Raw genomic sequence first — 19,261 nt, 5'->3', positions numbered from 1 at the left:
GACAGGGGTTGCAGTGATGGAAGGCAGACGGGCCTGAGTGGATGAATCCCGCGAGGAGTCGCATAAAAGGAGCAGGACCAGATGGCGCCTGGATCCCGACAATCAGTTGATAGAGGACAGGGATAGTTTGGCTAAAGAATTGGAAAAGTTGAAAGAAAAATTGAAGAATCAGGAAAGAGAAGCTAGAGTCACAGACAGGAATGATACCTCAGTTCAATTGGTGAAGTCGGGGTAGATTCCGCAGGTGAGGGAGGATTGCTTTCGGGATGCCGCGTCTCAACCACACTTGTCGTTTCTTTATGTAGTGGGATTTTTTGGCTATTCCTGCTATGAACCTAATGTAAGGCCTTATGGGGAAGGAAAACTGGTCAAGCAGAATTCAGCTGCCTGGCAGAGAGAAAAAAAGTATTTAGATTCCAACATCCGCTGACCTTGAGTCAGATAAGAAACAGATGGAGGGGGCACACAGCTGTACATTTCTTCTTACTGATATCTGCTTGTTTTTCTGCTGATAAAGGGGAACGGAATGTTTAAACAATGGCCTCAGGGTCTCATGTACCTTGTTGCAGAATGTGCCTATGCTTCGGCTGTAACCTTGATGACGCACACATTTGTAGTTTGCAAACTTAAATATTGGCCACTCTGGGCCAGTCGGGGAGTATCTGGGATTATGGGTTGCAGAACCTAAGCACAGATCTCCAACGTGGCCATGTCTACAAATACGTATATTACTTGTGTGTTTTCCCACTTAAAGCAGACGGATGTCTCGAGTCTTGTTCTTTGACGTAGATTTGTACCCCAACATTTGACGTAGTCGGCAGGATTTTGTGGCATGGGTGAGACCACGGTGGAGGGGTCACAACAATAGTGAGTAACTTTTAAATACCACTCACAAATTCGGTGGCCCGGAAGTCAACGGTCAATCTCGGGCACAGATCCGAATCAAATGAGATCTGCTGAGCAGGTAAGACACAATTTTAAGAACTGGTACCATAAAGTAATTATAAGTTAGAGACACTGTTGTTAGTAATTTTAAGCAAAAGTTAGATGAACAGGGAAATCTTGGGGCAGGATGAAAGTCGCATGAAGGGGTCAGTGTGGTGGGACCGCCAGTAGTGGGATCACAGAATGGTGTCGGGGAAAGAATTAGACTGGGGTGAAGAAGGCACCCATATTAGATTCTATGCAGACGACGAGAAGGGCTTAATCGACAAGATGCTGAAGGACAGATGAGATCCAGAGAAGGATTTCACCGACCAAAAGACCTGGTGGCAAAAGCAGAAAAACAAACGCGCTCAGAAAGCGGGAGTAATAATAGTATGGCAATTTCTGCAACGCAGTCGTAAATTGAAACCAAAAATCGAGGAATTAAAACAGGCAAGGGCAGAAATAAAGAAGCTAAGGGAAATGGAAAATTAATAAAAGAAAAGAAAAATGATGGAATAACACATTGAATTTACAAAGGACAGCGTGTTTTTATCAAAAGATAAAAACGTGACCTTGAAAGCTGCAACTGCTAGAAAGAGAAACAAAGATCTTTAGGAAAATGGACTGGAGGAAGACCATCAAAATACAAAACCTAATTTGAAGAAAGGCAATTTAAATTGGCTGTGAAAAAGATATTGGTTTAAATATAAAAACTTATGAGTTAAACTCGACACAGAAGTTTTGTGCCGAGAAAGAGAAACAAAGCTGTTTACCTGTGGAAAAGAGGAAGGTCATCAAAAATAAATTATTCAGTTCGGATTCAAAAGGGGAATAAATCTAAGTTAATGTGAACTCAGCAAAGGAAGGAAAAAAAACTGGGAATTAGAGAATTCTTAAAAAAGATGGAACCGGCATGGAAGTTTAGAGTTTGTGCCGAGAGAAATAAAACACAAGATTTGCCCAGTGGACGCGGCCGTAAAAACGAAATCCTGGAATGCATATAGCTTGTGGGAAAATTGGATTTCAGTAAACAGCTATTAAAAAGGTGTGGTCTCGTCTTAAATCAATGAAAAAATCTTTGGCAAGTATTTGAATTGGAAGTTTAGAGAAATTGGAGTTTAATCTAAAATGCTGTCTTTCCCGATGAGAAGGTTTTATTATGACAACTTTATGAATGATTTCTGCTGTTTTAACAGATTCCTAATTTCTAAGCAAGTTTTGAAGGCACAAAGACATGGGAAAGAAATTTTCGGATGATTTTGCGAAGTCACATAACGACGTCAGGCCTTCTTACAAACCTGTAAAGGAGTTAACCCTTTCTATTGACAGCTGTTTTATATTGGATATTATTAATTTGGATTTCTTAATAAAAGAAAGAAGACTCACCTGACAGACAGAGGAAATAGTCAGAATAAAAATAAAACGACAAAAGTCTATGTAATAATACTCGCCTGCTACAGAGGACAGATAGATACTCAAACAAAACAAATTCAAGAGTTAGAAGCTAAGATAAATAAGCTGGAAGAGATAAAGACAGCTCTGTCAAAAGCCATCCAAGAGACTGCACAGACCTGGGTGGAGTTGCTACCGGCTAGCCTGATGAGACTAAGGGCAACTCCTAACCGAATGATGGGATTAACCCCATATGAGCTTATGACTGGGCGAGTGATGCGATTACCGGAAGGTATAATTACAGGAGGATCTGATGTGGGCCCTCTGCGGGATCAGATTAGGAGGTATGTGATGGAGTTATGCAAACAGCTTAAGGGATGCGGCGGGAGGTGAGAGAACGCCAGGCAGGTCGAGACGAACAAGAGGAGTGGGAGTCCCCGGTGGATCCCCCTCAAGTAGGGGACAGAGTAATGGTTAAGGACCTGCCAGGAAGAACGGGATTTGCACCGCGGTGGTCAGGACTCTACGAGGTCCTATTAAGTGGGGATACGTGCGCTTGTGTAGATATGCACTGGATAGGACGGTGGAAACATTGGTCCCAACTAAAACCTTATTCAGTTTAACTAGATCATGGAGAACCTGCTAGAACTCTTCGTTGGGATGTTGGTCTTAGGACCTCTCGTGTCTACCCAGTGTGGCAAGGAACACTGCCCAAATGGATGTGACGACCCCAGAAACATCACCGCACCAAACAATTGTGCTCTTATAATAATATTAAACGAAAACAGTGCCCAACGACAGCTCCTGCGGACGACGCGACGAAAACAGAACCACAGGAACACTCGCACGATATGACAACTATTGACTGGCGTAACCCCCTCGGGGGAGAGAGACAACACGGAAGGTTTTTTTGGGACTACATGGGTTGATGATAGCGGGGGTGGGGGAAGAGTTGTGTTGGAAATAATCGAAAGTTCATTTCTGTGGGGACCGAAGAGTATGGTTAAAGTGGACTGATGATAAGCTTGAAATAAAGGTACATACGAGCTTGCGCTGGCAAACAGTACAATTACACCCTGGAAATGCGGAGAATGAGGTTAAGATATCGTGTACGGACAAGGTAGTAGAGTCAGCAGATTCGAAATGTAGAGAGTCAAGCGATACAAAGCATTTACCCCAGAATATCCATACCTGCAGTGGGGGAGGGCCCTGGGGGACCCACTCCCTAACTATTGCCCCACCCAAACGAAAGGGCCCGCAAACGGTCTGGTATAGAGATCGGAGGGAATAATGCTGTATGAGAATGTATACCATGAAGTTTTGCCCATAATAGTAAATGTAACCAATTTAGGACTGCCAGAAAAGTGTGACCCAAAAGTATGGGCGCTATTCACCCCTATGCTGCAGGAGATATTGGGAGACTATCGAGATGCCTCAGGGGCATCCAAGTATCGAGACCCTTTCAAGACAAGCCAGACACGTAGGCTTAAAAGGGGTTTGGGCAATGATATCCTGACAGGAGTAAACACGGGAATGTCCTTCGTTAATGCCCTAGATATACAAACTCTAGAGGAACAAACGGAGCGGGTCAAAGACACAGTCAGGGTTCTGCTACAGGAAGGGACAGGAAACACCAAGGACCTCACTAGAGAAGGAGATGGGACAGCGGGGAGCTTAGTTAAAGGGATTATAGTCCTGGAGGGCCACGCTGCCACCATTAATCACCTGATTGACCAAGAATATAATACAGAAAAGTAAGAGGTTCAGTGAGACCTCTGCCACGCTTACGGGGGATGGATGATCGGGTAGGTCAGGAAAGACCTGGACTAAATACACAGGGGCGAAGTCCCGGACTGGATTAATAGCACCAATCTGTTCTGCCTAGCACAGGACCCAGGATCACTGGACGTGTGCACTATGAAAGGAATGACAAGAGTCTTTCCAGCCACAGGCAGATGCAACGATTCCCATTCTGCCCTGGTGGGGATGGTCCTAATGATTCCGGTAATGGGAAAGGGGGAGTCTAGACCATATCCCCAGTATGAGGCAGAGAACTTGGGGCTAATCCGGCATGAGAACTACATGCGGTATTACCCAATGGATCAATATGCGATCAAACGGAACAGAACCATGAGAGGAGTCTCATTATCAGGGTGCCGCAGGGTAGGAAGCCTAATGATATGTCCACATCCAGTGGGTTGGGGGAGTAAGGACGAGTACGGATTTAATAGGACAAATGGATGTGTCTTAGAAATAAGCTCATCAGAGTCAGAACCCACTCACTCAGCCTACCGTGGAAAAGGGGAATACTGGTAACCAACCAACTAATTTATGACTATGGTATTTATCAGTGTAACATCCCTAACCCCAACTTTTGTTTCACCCCGTGGCTACCGGTAATGATTGGAAATGACGTATATCCATGCTCGAGAAACTATTACCCTGAACCTGACCGTTGAAATTAAACAAGATTTATACCAATACGAAAGTAAACTGGCTGCCCCAATACCTCACCTGCCAGAGGACCTGAGGATATAAAAGACCCCCTGCTGGCAAGCATAAAACGATACCACATTATCAAACAGGAGCTATGTATATTGAACAAAGATATTGCAAAAGGCCTTCAATATACGCCATGGTATGAGAAGGCGTGGAACTGGGAACTGAATGTGAATATACACCCATGGATACGAATAATCTCACACATGTTAGTGGCTATACAATTGGTTCTGGCATTGGGATACTTGTTTATGTGTTGCACTTCTTTTCAACGCCGCAGGGCAAAGAAGCGAGCGTGGACTACCACATTGGAGGTAAAGAAATGATTGATTACAGGAATTTAATTCGGAAATTTCTGGATCTCAGTTCTCCCCAACCAAGCGGCTGATCACCACAGCAGGGGCGGGGGAAATGAGAACTGGAGTGACAAAGGTGATCAATTGGGCTAGCCAAGGATCAAAAGGAGGGATATTGTAGTGGGATTTTTTGGCTATTCCTGCTATGAACCTAATGTAAGGCCTTATGGGGAAGGAAAAATGGTCAAGCAGAATTCAGCTGCCTGGCAGAGAGAAAAAAAAGTATTTAGACTCCAACATCCGCTGACCCTAAGAAACAGATGGAGGGGGCACACAGCTGTACATTTTTTCTTACTGATATCTGCTTGTTTTTCTGCTGATAAAGGGGAACTGAATGTTTAAGCAATGGCCTCAGGGTCTCATGTACCTTGTTGCAGAATGTGCCTATGCTTCTGCTGTAACCTTGATGACGCACGCATTTGTAGTTTGCAAACTTAAATATGGGCCACTCTGGGCCAGTCAGGGAGTATCTGGGGTTATGGGTTGCAGAACCTAAGCACAGATCTCCGACGTGGCCACGTCTACAAATACGTATATTAAACTTGTGTGTTTTCCCACTTAAAGCAGACAGGTGTCTCGAGTCTTTTCTTTGACATAGATTTGTACCCCAACACTTTAGGACCCTTATTTCAGGATAGGAGTGGCCATACCCTTATCAAGGTCTGTGTGGAAGGGCAGCGGGAAATTGACACAGGGCCTGCCGGACACATGAAGGTTGAGGTGGTCCTGGAGGAAGGGGATTCCGCTCTTCAGAGACAGTACCCCATCACCCCAGACGCACCAGGAGCTGTTACTGAACAGTCAGAGATGAAAGCAGTGGGAGAAGCTTGTTTCGAAGCATTTAAAGTTTCTGTAGGAATAGGCTGTCTCACAACTGATGAGATGGTCAGTGTAAAGCTCAAATGTGGGAGTAATAAATATGATTTAAAGGGATGCGAAATAGAAGTTGGATCATTGCAAATGTTGAGAGAGGAAATTACAGCAGTTCCGAAGGGTGAACTGAAAGAAGGACTAGGACTCGCGACTGACTATTCAGCATTTCCATCACCTTTTACTCTATTTGTTACACTTCTCCCATAAAGCAGAGAAAATAGTTAAAAACTGTGCAGAGGGCAACAGACTTGGTCGAAGACATCGATTGCGAGTTTAAATTTCTGAATGTAAACAACATGGAATTCAGTAGAAAACATCAAAAATTGAAAGTTGGCTTAAGGAAAATTGGATATGGAAATTTAACATCTTTGTCATGTATTCAACTGTCATTGTAATCCAGGTATAAACTGACCTAAGTTGTACACCGTGAGAACACTGACTACTAGGTGGTGAACTTGTGGGAGACACTCCTAACCTGGACTTTCAGGTATAAAAGGGGAAGCTCCACCCACCTTCATCACTTCAGTGCTGGCTAATAAAGGACTGGTCACAGAGTGACCTTCTCTCTACTATGGGCCTCGTATGCATTTGTACTGTATAATAAGGACATATTATTGACGATGAGAAACTGGGATTTAAACCACGCGAGCATGGCCACTAGCAGCACAGATGAGAGGTACTGTGTTGGTGATGATTGGGACGATTTTATTGAGAGACTACAGCAAAGTTTCATCACTAAGAAATGGCTGGGACAGGATTCGGCCGACAACCGCAGGGCTCATCTCCTGACGGTTTGTGGATCCAGGACGTACTCCCTGATGAAGGACCTTCTAGCACCAGAGAAGCCGGCGGACAAGGCTTTTGAAGAGCTCAGTAAGTTGGTCGGGGAACACAATAAACCGGCGAGCAGCATGCACATGGTGAGACACTGGTTTTACACACACCGGCGGCGAGAAGGGCAAAGCGTTCCAGACTTCGTGGCAGACCTCCAGCGACTGGCGAGCCTATGTAAGTTCCCAGATGCATGCAGAGCGGAGATGCTGCGAGACTTTTTTATTGAGGGCATTGGGCACGCTGGGGTTTTCAGGAAACTGATTGAGACCAAAGACTTGACCCTGGAAACGGCGGCTTTGATGGCCCAGACATGTATCTCGGGGGAGGAAGAGACCAGAATGATGTTTGACAAAAATCTTGGTTTAAATGCAGCAAATGGACAGGGAGTCAACATTGTTAACGTGGCACACAGTTCTCCAGGCAAACAGACGTGCCCGAGCATGTAGTCGAACCCAAAGGGGGAGTTCAACAGAGACAATGGCTCATTGAACGGCGATTCATGCCATCGCAAGGGACAATGCGGCCACTAATGGGGCCATCAACTGTTACGTATTGATGTGTGTATCGTCCTGGTACCTTAAATGTAATATAAGCACAATGGTACACCATAGAGGGCGCTGTGGTAGGAAACCTGGAAGTACCTGCAACAGGCAATATAAAAGGCTGACCACCACACCTGGGAGGCACTCTGGAGCTGAACAATAAAGGACGAAGGTCACAGCAGTTAGACTTACACCAGACCGTGTGGAGTCAGTGATTTGTGTGCTACATACTCCACATTGGCGACAAGGGAGCGGACGAACTCCACGTAACCATGGCTACTCTGGGCTCGCTAAAGGATTTTACCGTGGGCAATGATTGGGAAGCCTTTACGGAAAGGTTCGAGTACTACTTCACAGCAAACGACCTGATGGGGCACACGAACGCACTGAGAGAGAAGCATAAGGCGATATTGCTCTCCAGTTGTGGAGATGAGGTTTACTGTCTCGTCAGGGATTTGCTGGCACCCGGGAGCGTCAGGGACAAGTCATACGAGGAGCTGACTGAACTCATTCGTGACCAATTGAAACCGAAGGAGAGCATCCTCACGGCCAGATACAAATTTTACCATCACTGCAGACCCGAGGGCCAGGATATCACCAAATATGCTGCGGACCTCAGGAGACTCGCGGCGCCGCGTGATTTTGGCACACACCTTGACGAGGCTTTGCGGGACGTTTTTGTTATGGGGATTGGCCACGAGGGCCTCCTTCACAAGCTGCTAGCCACGGAACCCACAGTCACCCTGACAAAGGCCATCACCATCAGCCGGACATATATGACCTCGACTTGCAGCACCAAGCAAATGATCCACACAGTCTCGAACCCGGCAGGCACTGTCCACAGGATAACGCCCACCACGGACAAAACTGCAGAACGTGGCTCTGCCCGGGGCAGAGAGCACGGACCTCGGGGTCCTGGAACTCAGAGTCCGCCGAGGGGGGCCAATCAAGCAGCACCATGCTGGCGTTGTGGAGGAAGCCATGGGGCTCACCGGTGCAGGTTTGCGGATTACACGTGCAATACCTGCCACGTTAAAGGCCACCTTCAGCGTATGTGTAAAAGAAATCGGACTCACCATGTAACTGAGGAGATGGGGAATGATCCAGCAAGGAGCAGGTAGAAGAAGATGAAGTGTTGGGACTGTACACGTGTACCGTCGATTCGGCCCCAGTGATAAGGGAAGTAAAAATCAACGGAGTCCCTGTGAGTATGGAAGTGGACACGGGCTCGGGTCCGTCGTTAATGAATTGGAGAACTTTTGATAAACTGTGGATTAACCCAGCTGCACGACCCAAGCTGGTCCCAGTCACGGTGAAGCTGCGTACCTACACCAGGGAACTAATACCTGTTCTTGGCAGAGCGGAGGTGCAGGTATCCCACGGGGACGAGACGCACGGTTTACCTTTGTGGGTCATCGCAGGCGATGGGCCGACACTCCTCGGCCGGAGGTGGATGGGGACGGTCCGTGGGAGCTGGGAAGACTTCACCACTCCACAGGCTGCTGCTCCCCGGGGTGCTGCCGTGCCCCGGGTCCCCAGAGAGCAGCGCCGACCGAGCTGGAGCTGCAGCCTCAATCCCCCCCCAGGGAAGTCCCAGGCCTGGACCTCACACCGAGATCCTGCAGCCCCAGCACCCACAGGCAAGCAGCCCTGCAGAGAGGGGCCTAGTGGGGGAGGGGGAGTGAGCCGGCGAGGTGCGAGGGATCCAGGATGGCCAGCGGATCGGAGGGGCCCACGCAGAGGGAGAGTCGGGTGGCGGCAGCAGCTGGAGGTCGGCGGCCACGGCGACCGCAGGGGAGGCCGCTACAGAGGCCGCGGGGGAGACAGCAAGTGCGGCCGCTGGAGAGGCCACGACGGCCACAGGAGAGGCGGCAAGTCAGGTGGCAGCGGAGGGGAGAGGAGGCTGCGACGGCGGAGGGCATCCAGAGCGGCGGAGAGCAAGATGGAGGCGGCATCGTGTTCAGAGCAGCAGAGCATCAAAGATGGCAGCGCCCAAGGAGAAGCCTCGTGGAATCCTCCTGCATTAAAGATGGCACCTTAAAAAGGAAATACACCCGGGAGTCTTAAAAGGGCCTTACCATGTGGTGGTCCCCACAAAGGACTTCTGTAAGGCAGAGCGCATCTAAAATGAGCTATGTTAATATGAGATGGCGAATTTATAATAAGAATTAATATTTTAATGCTGAATGGCCACTGTATTTGTGTAAAATAATAGATATGAAGTACAATTAATGATAAGAGCTAACAAGGAAATCAGGGATCCATTACCAGTCAATAACTATTTAATGTACAAGATAACATGTACCATACTAACGCACTGTCTATGCCTACCTGCCTTCCGTTGGACAAGTGTGATGTTATGTATTGATGTGTGTATCGTCGTCCTGCGTCCTGGTGGGGGGGCAAGTGTGATGTTATGTATTGATGTATCGTCCTGGTACCTTAAATGTAATATAAGCACAATGGTACACCACAGAGGGCACTGTGGTAGGAAACCTGGAAGTACCTGCAACAGGCAAGATAAAAGGCTGACCACCACACCTGAGAGGCACTCTGGAGCTGAACAATAAAGGACAAAGGTCACAGTAGTTAGATTAACACCAGACCGTGTGGAGTTAGTGATTTGTGTGCTACATACACCACATATCAACAACTGTCAATGGTGCGTTTAAGGACAGTTACAGAGACAGTCAGAGATGATCGACTGGTAATGGACCTTTTGTTTCCAACAACGGCTCATGTTGGAGGTGTGGAGGCAAACACACAGCCAGAGCTTACGGGTATCAGCAATATACCTGCAGAAATTGCAACGTCAGCAGACACTTGGCGCGTATGTGCAGGAAGCCTGCAGCCAAGTTCATGTACGAGGAGGACGGGCCCGATGTAAGCCCTACCAGGCCAATTGGACACTGGGGGAAATTACAAGGCCACCATCAATCAGGTGTCACTTCAAGACCAGTACCCACTACCAAGAGCAGAGGGCCTCTTTGCAACGCTATCCGGTGGCAAACTTTTTTCAAAATTGGACCTGACCTCAGCTTACATGACCGAGAAGCTGGCGAGTGAGTCGAAGAAGCTGACCACCATCACGACACACAAGGGGTTGTTTGAGTACAACAGATGTCTGTTTGGGATTCGCTCGACTGCCGCGATCTTTCAACGAAACATGGAAAGTCTCCTCAAGTTGATTCCAAGGATGGTGGTTTTTCAAGATGACATCCTCATCATGGGTTACGATACTGAAGAACACCTCCACAACCTGGAGGAGGTGCTACACAGACCGGACTGGGTAGGTCTGCAACTGAAAAAGGCGAAGTGCGTCTTCCTAGCTCCAGAGGTAGAATTCCTGGGGATGAGGGTAGCAGCAGACGGGATCAGAACTACTGCTTCCAAAATGGAAGCGATCCAGAGAGCACCCAGACCCCGTAACACGACGGAGCTGCATTCGTTCCTGGGGCTCCTGAACTATTTTGGTAACTTTCTTCCCAAATTGAGCACGTTGTTAGAGCCGCTACATGTGCTCCTACGCAAAGGCCATGAATGGGTCTGGGGGGGACAGCCAGGAAAGGGCTTTTGATAGAGCACGCAATTTGTTATGCTCCAACAATCTGTTAACGCTATATGACCCATGTAAGAAACTTGTTTTAACGTGCGATGCGTCATCCTATGGGGTCGGGTGTGTGTTGCAGCATGTTAACGCCAATGGTCAGTTACAGCCGGTAGCTTATGCCTCCAGAAGTCTGTCCCAGGCAGAAAGGGGCTACAGGATGGTAGAAAAGGAAGCGCTTGCATGTGGATATGCAGTAAAAAAAATGCACCAGTATGGCAGGAAATTTGAGCTGGAGACAGATCACAAACCCCTAACGTCCCTTTTGGCCAACAACAATGCCATAAATGCAAATGCGTCGGCCCGCATACAGAGGTGGGCACTCACATTAGCCGCCTATGACTATACAATTCAGCACAGACCGGGCACTGAAAACTGCGCCAATGTACTCAGCAGGCTCTCACTAGCCACCATCGAGGGGACAACCGAGCATGCTGCTGAGATGGGCAGAGAGATGTTCATCAGAGAACTCCACAATGAGCACCCAGGCATTGTCATGATGAAGGCAATTGCCAGGTCACACGTTTGGTGGCCAGGGATAGATGCAGAACTTTGTGTTCCCAGGTGCAACACATGTGCCCAGCTGGGCAATGCGCCCAAGGAAGCCCCCCTTAGCCCCTGGTCCTGGCCCGCCAAGCCATGGTCACGCATCCATGTGGACTACGCAGGTCCTTTCATGGGAAAAATGTTTTTGGTTGTAGTAGCCGCCTACTCCAAATGGATCAAATGTGACATTCTCAATTCAAGCACATCCTCTGCGACAGTAGAAAGTCTACGGGCAATGTTCGCTACCCATGGTCTACCGGACGTCTTGGTCAGCGACAATGGCCCGTGCTTTACAAGCATTGAGTTCCAGGACTTCATGGCAGGAAATGGTATCAACCATGTCAGAACGGCACCATTCAAGCCGGCCTCAAACAGCCAGGCGGAACGAGCAGTGCAGATAATCAAACAGGGGATGCTCAGAATCCAAGGAGGTTCCCTACAAAGCCGCTTATCATGCCTCCTGTTGGCCAATAGATCCCGACCACACTCGCTCACAGGAGTTCCACGCACAGAGCTGCTATGAAAAGGACGCTCAAAACCAGGTTATCCCTCATACACCCCACCATGAAAGAAATTGTTGAGAATATGCGCCGGTCACAATGTGACTACCATGACGGGAATGCGAGGGCATGATGTATTGATGTCAATGACCCTGTCTTTGTCCTCAACTACGCTGCAGGGCCCAAATGGCTAGCAGGCACTGTGATTGCCAAAGAGGGGAACACGATGTAGAGTTCACTCCACCACAGGTGACTGAACACCGGAGCCAAGTGGAGGACAGCCCAGTCACTGTGGGCAGTCCGGACAGGCCTGAGGCACCGCAAACAGCAGACACTCAGAGCATCGCCCAACAACCAGAGCCCCAAATCAGGCGCTCAACAAGGGAGTGTAAACCACCCGAGAGACTTAACCTGTGATCCCAATAAGACTTTGGGGGGAGCTGATGTCATGTATTCAACTGTCATTGTAATCCAGGTATAAACTGACCTAAGTTATACACCGTGAGAACACTGACCACTAGGTGGTGAACTTGTGGGAGACACTCCTAACCTGGACTTTCAGGTATAAAAGGGGAAGCTCCACCCACCTTCATCACTTCAGTGCTGGCTAATAAAGGACAGGTCACAGACTGACCTTCTCTCTAGTATGGGCCTCGTGTGCATTTGTACTGTATAGTAAAGATATATTAATCTTGTATGGAACGATCTATCTCATGCAATGTTGAAGTTCGGCGGTTAAACAAATCTCTAATTGTGGATATGGGGTTTGGCCGATTATGTGTACATGATGTGTGTCCTTGCAACGGTTTTGTTGTTACTAATGACCAGCTAGAAATATATATATGCGTCTGGAGGTTGGATCTTATTGCTCTAAATGATCTCTTCTAATTGTGAAGTGTGGTAATGTACAATTCTATTGACACAAGGTGATCACAGACCAATGGACTTTAAACTGCCAGCCTGAGAATCTGAATCTGCAGCAACCCTACTTTGACCCTAATCGTGCTGCTATTTGGAAGGAGTTGCAGAAGTGGAGTAGAAGATTTCAACAGCTACTGAGTTTGAATCAAGCAATTGTTGTGGACATTAACCATCACACTGTGGAAATTGAGAACGTTCTCACAACTTTGGATCAGATTGGACATGTAAGCTGGTGGGAGTCATTGTTCGGATGGAGCCCGACGGCTACTGGTGTGATGAACACAATGATACACCCTGTCCTTCTGCTGGTGCAGTTTCAGTCGATTGTGTTGGTCATTTTGATTTACTATGGATGGCACATTCAAAAAGAAAGACGACAACTGGAAAATGCTGTTGAACGAGCTCAAATGGCCCCACAAATGTTACCCAGATATGGCCTGGCAGAGAGAGACAAAGGGAAGAATCGCGGGAATGTGGGAACGAAAGCCCGTATTGTTGAAACTCTTTGCTTCAGCGCAGTCTGGAAAATCGAAAACGTTCAAAGTTGAAGATGTAAGTTTGGATCAAAACAGGCTGCTCGACGGTATGGAGCCATTTAGCCATTCAAATATCTGATCATCATCATCATAGGCAGTCCCTCAGAATCGAGGAGGATTTGTTTCCACTCTTAACATGAATTCTTAGGTGGCTGAACAGTCCAATACGAGAACCACAGTCTCTGTCACAGGTGGGGCAGATAGGCGTTGAGGGAAGGGGTGGGTGGGGCTGGTTTACCGCATGCTCTTTCCGTTGCCTGCGCTTGATTTCTGCACACTCTCGGCGATGAGACTCGAGGTGCTCAGTGCCCTCCTGGATCCACTTTCTCCACCTAGGGCGGTCTATGGCCAGGGACTCCCAGGTGTCAGTGGGGATGTTGCACTTTATCAGGGAGGCTTTGAGGGTGTCCTTGTAACGTTTCCTCTGCCCACCTTTGGCTCGTTTGCTGTGAAGGAGTTCCGAGTAGAGCACTTGCTTTGGGAGTCTCGTGTCAGGCATGCGAACAATGTGGTCTGCTCAGCAAAGCTGATCAAGTGTGGTCAGTGCTTCAATGCTGGGGATGTTGGCCTGGCCGAGCACGCTGTTGTTGGTGCATCTATCCTCCCAGGGGATTTGTAGGATCTTGCGGAGACATCATTGGTGGTATCTCTCCAGCGACTTGAGATGTCTGCTGTACATGGTCCGTGTCTCTGAGCCATACAGGAGGGCAGGTATTACTACAGCCCTGTAGACCATGAGCTTGGTGGCAGTTTGAGGGTCTGGTCTTCAAACAATCTTTTCCTCAGGTGCCCAAAGGCTGCACTGGTGCACAGGAGGCAGTGATGAATCTCGTCGTCAATGGCTGATCTTGTTGATAAGAGGCTCCTGAGGTATGGGAAATAGTCCACATTGTCCAGGGCCGCGCCGTGGATCTTGATGACTGGGGGGGCGGTGCTGTGCAGTGAGGACAGGCTGGTGAAGGACCTTTGTCTTACGGATGTTTAGCGTAAAGCCCATGCTTTTGTACGCCTCAGTAAATACGTCGACTATGTCCTGGAGTTCAGCCTCTGTATGTGCGCAGATACAGGCATCGTCCGCGTACTGTAGCTCGACAACAGAGGTTGGGGTGGTCTTGGACCTGGCCTGGAGACGGCGAATGTTGAACAGGTTCCCACTGGTCCTGTAGTTTAGTTCCACTTGAGCGGGGAGCTGTTGAGTGTGAGGTGGAGCATTCTGATCACCTGTGAGTTCACAGTCCTTCATGGTGAGAGTCGATTGAAGCAGTGAGACTTGGTTCCAGGATAATGGGTAGCTGATCATTTATCTGTATGTTCATTATTTGTATGTATCATGGAATCAAAGAAACTCCTCTGCCAATCGCCTGGTTTGTGTACAGTAATTCATGACATCGTTTGTATGTTAATTATCTGTATGTACTATGCAAGGGAACGAGAGTTCAAAGGCTTTTTTGATATAAGAGATGAGAGGGACATTAGACATTAGACATGAGACACTGGAAATTCGGAAGGTCTAACAAGCAGCCACTGGAAATTGGAACAAGCAGAAAGCTGCCTTGTGAAGTATCTCAGTAACTTTCAACTGGATTTGTATAGTATGAATGTTTAAATAAAACCTGATCCTGCCATTACTACAAATGAGTGTGTGTAATTCAACGTTTAAAGCAATGTGGCAAAAAGAGCAAGAAAGCTGTCCAATACTCCGCAGCACCATCATGCAGAAGGCTTGCACGATATGGCATTGTCAGTGCCCCCATGATTAAATTGTACCTTTGCAAGAAGCTCAAAACAGCAGGACAAAGGAGTTAAAGCGTCTCTCCTTTCTGTCTCTCTCCCCAAGGTTGACGCCCTAGTATGGACCACACCCTGGTCTGCGCATGCACAATTGGCTTGCTTAGAACGGGAAGCTAGGCATTCAATGACATTTGGGGCAATGAAGTCGAATGCAATTCTTTCATTTTAGATTTTTTTCAAAGTACCACCACACCACAGACCGAACGTCTCCTCACCGGGCTCGAGGCAGAATCGCTCCCTCACCCGGCTACAGGGGGTCGGCCAACACCGATCTCTCACCCTGCACCCCCCCACCCCCCACCAACCCCCGGGCTTCTTTTGAAGCTGCTGCATAGTGTAAGGCTTCTCGTCTATTCAATTTGGCTTCCAGCCCACCTCCCCGGGCTTCTTTTGAACCCTGTGTCCAGGCGAGGGAGCGATTCTGCCAGCCGACACTCCACCCTCGAGCCTGGTGAGGAGACGTTCGGTGGTGGCATGGCACTTTGAAAACAATCCAAAATTAAAGAATTGCATTAGACTTCCATTTTCTCCATTTTGAGTTTGAAAAAAATTAAGCTTCATGATTGATGTCCAATGTCTTCTTGACTCTCTCCAAAACTTCACCTAAAAACAATGGCGTCTTTCTGTGCCGATTTTTAACGTGCGCTGGTTTTTCTTAAGTGCCCAGAAGGTTTTTTGGGAGGGGTCACATTCGCCATCCAAAGGAAATTGCACGTTATTCAAACTTGCATAAATCTGAAAAACTGACGCAGACATCAGGTCCCCTATGATGCAAAAAAAACAAACCTAAAAAATTCGTAACTAACTGAGTTACACTGGTGCAGAAACTTTGGGGAAACTTGGATATTTTAATTTATGCCAAAAAAAGCAGCACGTGCCAAAAAATCGGCGCAGATAACTGGGGACAATTGAGCCTGTAGGCCCTTCCCTCCTATTACCCTTAGGCCCCTCACAGCCTTAATCTGGCACTGATCGTAGTCACGCCTTTGCAAACAAAGCCAGCAGCCTCTGGTGAAGACAGACATTCCGGCCCAGGTCTGCACCGGCCGTGCTGACAGGATGGGATATAACATCAAAAGGAGGCCAAAAATAATGAGTTTGCAAAAGATTGCAGTTCATTCACAGATATAAACGTCTCACCGAGGAAGAATTTAGCCGTGGCTCAGTGGGTGGCTCACTCGCCTCTGAAGTCAGAAGGTCGTGGGCTCACGTCCCACTTCAGAGACTTGAGCATATAATCCAGGCCGACATTCCCAGTGCAATGCTGAGGGAGTGCTGCACTGTCGGAGGTGCCACCTTTTGGATGAGATATTGAGAAGTTAAAACCGAGGCCCCGTCTACTTTCTCAGGTGGTCATTAATGATCCTATGATAGGATTTTGAGGACAAGCCGGGGAGTTCTCCCTGGTGTCCTGGGCCAATGTTTATCCCTCGACCAACATCATAAAAACAGATCATCTAGTCATTATCACATTGCAGTTTGTGGATGCTTGCTGTGCACACGTTGGCTGCCATGTTTCCCACATTACAGCAGTGACTACCGTTCGAAAAAGTACTTCAGTGGCTGTAAAACGCTTTGTGACATCCCGAGGTCATGAAAGGTGCGATATAAATGCAAGTTTTTTCTTTTTCAATATTGAAGAGAGTGCAATCTATCCAAACTTGTCTTGTCCATTCTGAAGGAAAGACCTCTGTTTCTGGGTTATTGCAAGTTAACATAAGAACATAAGAATTAGGAGGAGTAGGCCATCTCGCCCCTCGAGCCTGCTCTGCCATTCAACAAGATCATGGCTGATCTGGCCGTGGACTCAGCTCCACTTACCCGCCCACTCCCCATAACCCTTAATTCCCTTAGTGGTTAAAAATCTATCTATCTGTGATTTGAATACATTCAATGAGCTAGCCTCAACTACTTCCTTGGGCAGAGAATTCCACAGATTCACAACCCTCTGGGAGAAGAAATTCCTTCTCAACTCGGTTTTAAATTGGCTCCCCCGTATTTTGAGGTTGTGCCCCCTAGTTCTAGTCTCCCCGACCAGTGGAAACAACCTCTCTGCCTCTATCTTGTCTATCCCTTTCATTATTTTAAATGTTTCCATAAGATCACCCCTCATCCTTCTGAACTCCAACGAGTAAAGACCTAGTCTACTCAATCTATCATCATAAGGTAACCCCCTCATCTCCGGAATCAGCCTAGTGAATCGTCTCTGTACCCCCTCCAAAGCTAGTATATCCTTCCTTAAGTAAGGTGACCAAAACTGTACGCAGTACTCCAGGTGCGGCCTCACCAATACCCTGTACAGTTGCAGCAGGACCTCCCTGCTTTTGTACTCCATCCCTCTCGCAATGAAGGCCAACATTCCATTCGCCTTCCTGATTACCTGCTGCACCTGCAAACTAACTTTTGGGGATTCATGCACAAGGACCCCCAGGTCCCTCTGCACCGCAGCGTGTTGTAATTTCTCCCCATTCAAATAATATTCCCTTTTACTGTTGTAATTTCTCCCCATTCAAATAATATTCCCTTTTACTGCTTTTTTTTCCAAGGTGGATGACCTCACATTTTCCGACATTGAGTTCCATCTGCCACACCTTAGCCCATTCACTTAATCTATCTAAACCTCTTTGCAGCCTCTCTGTGTCCTCTACACAACTCGCTTTCCCACTAATCTTTGTGTCATCTGCAAATTTTGTTACACTACACTCTGTCCCCTCTTCCAGGTCATCTATGTATATTGTAAACAGTTGTGGTCCCAGCACCGATCCCTCTGGCACACCACTAACCACCGATTTCCAACCCGAAAAGGACCCATTTATCCCAACTCTCTGCTTTCTATTAGCCAGCCAATTCACAATCCATGCTAATACATTTCCTCTGACTCCGCGTACCTTTATCTTCTGCAGTAACCTTTTGTATGGCAGCTTATCGAATGCCTTTTGGAAATCGGTACACCTCTATCCACCATGCTCGTTATATCCTCAAAGAATTCTAGTAAGTTAGTTAAACATGATTTCCCTTTCATGAATCCATGCTGCGTCTGCTTGATTGCACTATTGCTATCTAGATGTCCCGCTATTTCTTCCTAAATGATAGTTTCAAGCATTTTCCCCACTACAGATGTTAAACTAACCGGCCTATAGTTACCTGCCTTCTGCCTGCCCCATTTTTTAAACAGAGGCATTAGATTAGCTGCTCTCCAATCCGCTGGTACCTCCCCAGAGTCCAGAGAATTTTGGTAGATTATAACAAATGCATCTGCTATAACTTCCGCCATCTCTTTTAATACCCTGGGATGCATTTAATCAGGACCAGGGGACTTGTCTACCTTGAGTCCCATTAGCCTGTCCAGCACTACCCCCCTAGTGATAGTGATTATCTCAAGGTCCTCTCTTCCCACATTCCCGTGACCAGCAATTTTGGCATGGTTTTTGTGTCTTCCACTGTGAAGACCGAAGCAAAATATTTGTTTAAGGTCTCAGCCATTTCCACATTTCCCATTATAAATCCCCCTTCTCATCTTCTAAGGGACCAACATTTACTTTAGTCACTCTTTTCCATCTTATATATCGGTAAAAGCTTTTACTATCTGTTTTTATGTTTTGTGCAAGTTTACTTTCGTAATCTATCTTTCCTTTCTTTATTGCTTTCTTAGTCATTCTTTGCTGTCGTTTAAAATTTTCCCAATCTTCTAGTTTCCCACTAACTTTGGCCACCTTATACGCATTGGTTTTTAATTTGATACTCTCCTTTATTTCCTTGGTTATCCACGGCTGGTTATCCCTTCTCTTACCACCCTTCTTTTTCACTGGAATATATTTTTGTTGAGCACTATGAAAGAGCTCCTTAAAAGTCCTCCACTGTTCCTCAATTGTGCCACCGTTTAGTCTGTGTTCCCAGTCTACTTTAGCCAACTCTGCCCTCATCCCACTGTAGTCCC

The 19,261-nt window shown here is 47.3% G+C and overlaps 1 long non-coding RNA gene across 1 annotated transcript in view; it reads right to left on the bottom strand.

The window, feature by feature from the left end:
* Positions 1 to 8,766, bottom strand: part of LOC139279478 (uncharacterized) — a 131,611-nt gene extending 122,845 nt beyond the window's left edge. Inside the window, exon 1 of the long non-coding RNA XR_011596482.1 lies at positions 8,500 to 8,766. This is a non-coding gene — a long non-coding RNA (uncharacterized lncRNA). The remainder of the gene's footprint in view (positions 1 to 8,499) is intronic.
* Positions 8,767 to 19,261: the final 10,495 nt, after the last annotated feature.

The sequence above is a fragment of the Pristiophorus japonicus genome, chromosome 14 (assembly GCF_044704955.1).
Source record: "Pristiophorus japonicus isolate sPriJap1 chromosome 14, sPriJap1.hap1, whole genome shotgun sequence".
Classification (NCBI taxonomy): Eukaryota; Metazoa; Chordata; class Chondrichthyes; family Pristiophoridae; genus Pristiophorus; species Pristiophorus japonicus.
Note: the sequence above shows the minus strand (reverse complement) of the source record. Positions and strands in the feature narration are given on the sequence as shown.